Here is a 6145-nt window from a genome sequence, read left to right as displayed (position 1 = left end):
TGAGTTTGGACAATCCTAATTATCCTCCTCGACCTGGGGCTGTTTACGGAGAAAAAAAGTGTGTAGTCGGTGAGTACAAGAGATGAGAATTAAACACAGTTTCTGTTTAAAACGAAACGGCTAAAGTTACTAGAAAGTACTTCATAAGTTGAGAGTTTATGTTCTCTAAACAAACGTATAAAACAGAAAGAGAATAAAGGCAAATAGGTTAGGTATTTCAAAAATATAATGACAAAGTGGAGAGAAGCAGGTATAGCGATTTTTGTAGTTAGGCCTGACATTTTAGGTACATTCAGCTTTCCCCACCTGGCATGATGTTTCGGTTTCGGATACATCCACCTTTCTTCAGCTCTCCAAGTGAAATGCCAAGTAATACCTTTTAATCCTGACGACAAATGAATGTACTCAAATGTCGCAAAATACAAACTGAACTATTAAGACGTTGGATCTTTTTGTTGTTGTTAAGGTTGACTTGAAACACGAGCGACTTGGGAAATTGGCATGGAACCCTATCTAAAGGCTATACCCTTCATACCTTGGTTTTGAATCTTATCTATGCATGCCATACTAATTTGGTTGTACATCTGAAAATGGATATTTTTAAATAAATGCATATAATTGTCATTTGATATTAATGTTACCATTTCAGAACAATGCACGGGAGGAATTTTCTCTTACGAAAAGATCACTGGCTACGTTCTGAGGTCAGCTCTGTCTACTCCTATAGCAGTGGCCAGTCCACTCAGTACTTTGGAGTGTCGCAACTACTGCCAACGGTTGGGTCTGGATTGCCCAGCTTTTAGTGTGAACTACATCAATATGAGGTGTGACCAGCTGGACCGGAACTCCCAAGGCCGGACTCAAGATTTGATGGAGAAAGATGGAGAGAATTACTTTGAGCGGATATGTTTGAGAGGTATAGCTCAGACAGAGTAGTTCCTATTGATCACTAACAACAATGGGTGTGGGTTAAACACTTTTAATTATTGTCATTTACTGATGAATTGGACACATATCTTAGTAGTGTTATAAAATCCGTGTAACCACTGATACCAATAATCAACGTTAACCAACACCTTTGTTTCTTATTTCTTTTATTTGAACCGCAGTTTTTGTTTAGAAATTTCATTTTAGAGCTTACTGTGGTTTCTAATTTCTAACAAATTTGAAAAAAAAAGGGTCTGGTTTCCACTTACGGAACACTCATTACGGAACTCTGGATTTTTAGTGGCTTTTGTTGGTCTTCTCTGATTGGACTGAACTGAAGTTTTAAACAGAAGACCAAAGAAGGATCTGAATAAGATTTAAGCGCGCTCCCTGGAGGGAAAATAAAAATTTTAAGATCCGGATCTTTTCGTGCTGTATTAAAAATGATATGTAAATAGTTAAATTCTAATAAATATTAAATATTTGAGTAATTAGTAACGTTAAACAGTTTCCTTGAAACTGAAAATAAAATTATCTTTACAGATTGCTTATGACCTTGGCTTATAACTATAATAAGAATAAAACAAATATGAGAGTGTTAATAAACGTTTTGAGAGTGAGTACTGTAGGACAAAGGATTCCTGCCCTAATACGTAATGACTTATTCTCTTAGTTTTGTTACAGAAGGTATCTCCGGTTTCAAACAATTAACATAAAACATTTACATATCCTACGATATACAGTTCTTGTAAACTAACGTTATCCAACGTTTGAAAAAGATCCTCTCTTGAGTTCTTGACGTTTAAAAATGTTGTGTTCTAAAGAATTATTATCTATAAAGATATTTCTCTTATTATTTTTATATTTTGTTTGTATATGATTCATGTTATTACAAAAAGGTATAGAAGCTGGTTTTTTTCTCCTGTTTATCTGTTTTTGTTTTTAGGTCAGAAGATAGGAACATGTGGAAACAAAGCTTGGGCATTTGAGAGAGTCTTGGGTTACGAGCTTTCAAGTGGCTTGTATGAAAAGATCATACAGTTTGTTCAGAGTAGACGCGATTGTGAGGAGATGTGCCTGAACGAACAGTCCTTCGACTGCCGCTCTGCCCTGTACAACTCCGGCACAACAGAGTGCAAGCTTAGCAAGGATAGCCGGCGCACAAAACCTAATAATTACCAACCAACAAATAACCAAAGGATTAACTATTTAGAAAATCAGTGTATCAATGGTGAGTGGAGACGCTTAACTAATAGTTCAGTTTTTGAAATTTAATGACAACAAAAGAGAGTTCTTTCACACGGAAAAAAAAAGTTTAGTGAAGGTTTAAATAAATAAATCGAAACGACAATCATTGACAACATGAAAGGCTGAAGGATAACTCAAAGAAGGGAAGGTATAAAAAATTACACAACGCCTCATTATGTTATTCGGCCTTAGTCAGGCTTTTAGTGGAAATTCAGAACTATAAAATAGACTCTACTTAAATATTAAAACACCATGTTTTAAGTTCTGGCAATAAAACAACAAGATGTTTACGTATTTCAATTCAACTACAAATCTTATGTGATCATGTTTTGAGCGATATTTCTGAACTAAAACTGAACTCTAAAATGCTAATACGTCTTGTGGCTTGATTGAAATCAGTGACATATTATGAAATATCCAATAATTTAAAAGTTCATATGTTAAATAAATAAATTTAATTTTCAAGTCAATTGGAAAGTTTGTTTTTGTGTTAGTTGAGGCTACTGTAACATTTTATTAACTATTTTATTAACCTACATAAAGAGCCTTTTCTACGTTCTCTGTTTATATAATTGACATCACATTATTGTTATTATTATTATTGGATATAGTGATTACGTGCCCTTACCAAGAAACAATTAACGCTTACTCTACTTACACTGACGTAATCGAGACGAATGTGAGATCACAACAGGATTGTGAGCAGATGTGTGACGACTACAGTAATTTCAACTGTCGATCTTATGCCTTTTATTCAAGTAATGGTCAGTGTTTCATCAGTGGTGATGACAAAATCAGCGGTGGAGCTGCAGCCATTCGGTTAAGAACGGGACTCAATTATTTTGAAAGGAACTGTGAAGGAAGCTTGACAACAGAATCCACAACAATGATGTCATCATCGTCTACTTCCACAACCCCACCAAGTAAAATGTCATTTTTCTCTTTCAATTAATTTGACGTGCGAGTCTTAGTGACATTTCTTGAAGTTACGACCGTTTGAATTTTGGTCATTTCTAAGTTAACAGAAAGTGATGGTGAACTTGTGTAGTTGATTTAAATAACTAAATAAACAACTTCTAGTTGTTATCTAAAACTACTCAGTTCAACTTTTGTTGGATGCTACACTTTCATGTCGCTTTTCCTTCAATTTTTTTACTTATTTCTATAAGGAATCAATGTTTATTACTATATCAATAAAAAAAATAGGTTTAGAACTAATTTTTGGTTCTTACTCACAACGTATTTTTCTTCATCTCTCTCTCTTCGTTTATTCCTCCGTTTTCACATCTTTTGATCTCTGTTTTTTCTCATTGATCGCCTTGTCTTTCATATATATTTCTCCAAACCACGCAAAACACACCTGGCTTCCTGATATTGGATCGAAACGACTCTAAATAATATGGATTTTTGTAGCTTCGAAATCTAGTGAACTTAGAAAGGCGACCGTTCTTTCAGTAACTCTCTAACAACTTACGACTAACCAAAAGTTGGTCGCTTTCTTATCTCTCTCAATCCCAACCGATTCTTACACCGAACTTCATAATATTCCCATAAATATGAGTTTAGAATAGTAAAAACTTTGTGTAAAAACAGATTATTAATAGATGGGTAATATTAACTTTGAAATATATAAAATCATTGTTGTTTAATCTTACACCGAACTTCATAATATTCCCATAAATATGAGTTTAGAATAGTAAAAACTTTGTGTAAAAACAGATTATTAATAGATGGGTAATATTAACTTTGAAATATATAAAATCCTTGTTGTTTAAAGCATGTGTGTTTGTGTTTTATTTAATCTAAAGCGTAATTGATTTTTTAATCTTTTTACTTAAGGTCAAAAATGCTTTTCTAACGAGAGACAAGTGTTTGAGAAGGTAACAGGTTATGACATGGTGGGAGTAAGTGGAACTACTCTCTACCAATCAAACACTGAAGGAGTGACGTCTGAATGTTCTCGACGATGCAGATTTTCTGATACGTGTAAAGCCTTTGTCGTAGACTACCAACAACAGAGTTGCACCAGTTTGGAGACAACGAGCACAGACCAGCCTTCCGGTTTGCAGCCTTCTTACGGAAGAAGCTATTTCGAAGTAGTTTGTATATCAAGTAAGGATACAACTGGAAGAATAAGGTCATTTCAAACTTTACATAAATCAACTTTCCTATTCATAGTATTTGAATATCATATTACTCTGTTATGATGGAAATGTTCGTTTGTTTGTAATTAAGCACAAAGCTACACAATGGGCTATCTGTGCTCTGCCCACCACGGGTATCGAAACACGGATTCTAGCGTTGTAAGTCCGCAGACATACCGCCGTGCCACTGGGGGGGGCATGATGGAAAGGATTCATGGTGATAGTATCAGATACGTCAAAAGTGAAAATGTTTTCTTATTACTAAAATTCGGGGTTCAGTCCCTGCGAATGACACGGCTCTTTGTACAACTTTATGTTTAACAATAAACAAACATCGTATTAAAACCTTTATTACCAAAACATTTTTACAAATTCTTTAACGAAATCTGTCTACCGATCTTTGACTAATACTTAAAGACATGAATATCATATACTGGTGTCTGGTACAATTTCTAGGGTCCCTTGGCTGTGCTAAGTTGTGGCTATTTGAACGCTTTACGAACCAAGAGTTACAAGGAGCTCAACCCAGTGACACAGTCCGAGTTTTCAGTGGCCGTGAAGACTGCGAGCGCCGTTGTTTGGAGGAACGTCGTTTTCTCTGTGTTTCGGTTAACTATTATGTCAGTCGTCGGGAGTGCAATCTTTATCGAGAAGGAAGAGATTCCCCTTTTGTTAAACTAGTTCCATCATCTGGTGTCGAATACTTAGAAAACCAATGTAACGTGAATGGTAAGAGTTGAAAAAAATCAAAGTTGATATTTGATATACTTTTCTTTTATGTTTGTTAAATGACAATTTAAATGAAAGGTCGATATTAAAACTTTCTTTCATAAAAATTGGGTTAAGTTCATAACGACTAAAAAAAACAACTTGGATTTGTGAAAAGTTAACGTATCTTTCTCACCTTAACAGTCTAATATAGATTGTTTGAGTCATTAAACAAAGTGATGCCTTATTAGTATTGCAGCTTTCTGTATCATATTTCTGAAATCATATGATTAGTTCATTCAAGAAATATTATTATATTTCAGCCCACATTCGCAAACTAGTACATCTAAGCGATTACTGCGCCCTCTAAAGATCGTTTATCTCTTGAAATTGTGATGTTTAAAAATTTATTCAGACATTTAATCCTATACTTTAATAAATGAATATACTATGATTTTACACAGATAAATAACTTAATAATAAAGTATTACTTAATAATACTGTATTATTTTTACGTATTACGTAATACATGCGAAATATTTATGTTTCAGTAACTATAATACAATCTGAAATAATAATACATTTTAAATAAATAAGTTTTTTGACTTAGGAATAAAAACTAGATTTATTTCGTTGATTTTCCCTAAGAAAACCTGTTCTGTAATTAAATTCGTGTTTTATTTTTATTTCATTTTAAAACAGTATTTGAGTTTTTTATTTATTTATCTTCATTAGGAATTTATCAGTGTTTGATATTCGGTCAAACTCTTCACGAAAGTGGGTTCTATTTACACTTGCTATTTACAGTTAGAATGAAACTTATAATTTACATTTTAAAAGTAACTAATAAAATCAACCTAATTATGTGTTTGACATTTGGATTTGTTTAATGAAAGTTTTAGAAAATATCCGAGTCAACGTTACTAAATATAATTAGTATCTGACATGTTATTTATTATCAATTGTGTGCTACGTGTATGATGGGTGACTTCTCCTTTTAATAAAGGTATAACAGAAGAAAATATTCTTACGTATCTATTAATCATATCGTAAATTTAATGATTTTATTTTCTCATTAACAATATCTTACTTAAATATCTCATTACATATTATACTAT

The 6145-nt window shown here is 33.2% G+C and overlaps 1 pseudogene; it reads left to right on the top strand.

Annotated features, from left to right (window-relative positions):
- Positions 1-800: 800 nt before the first annotated feature.
- The window catches only part of LOC106473821, a 23127-nt pseudogene continuing 17782 nt past the window's right edge, over positions 801-6145 (top strand).

Source organism: Limulus polyphemus, unplaced genomic scaffold, assembly GCF_000517525.1.
Source record: "Limulus polyphemus unplaced genomic scaffold, Limulus_polyphemus-2.1.2 Scaffold6531, whole genome shotgun sequence".
Taxonomy (NCBI): Eukaryota; Metazoa; Arthropoda; class Merostomata; order Xiphosura; family Limulidae; genus Limulus; species Limulus polyphemus.
This window is presented reverse-complemented; position numbering and strand designations above follow the sequence as displayed.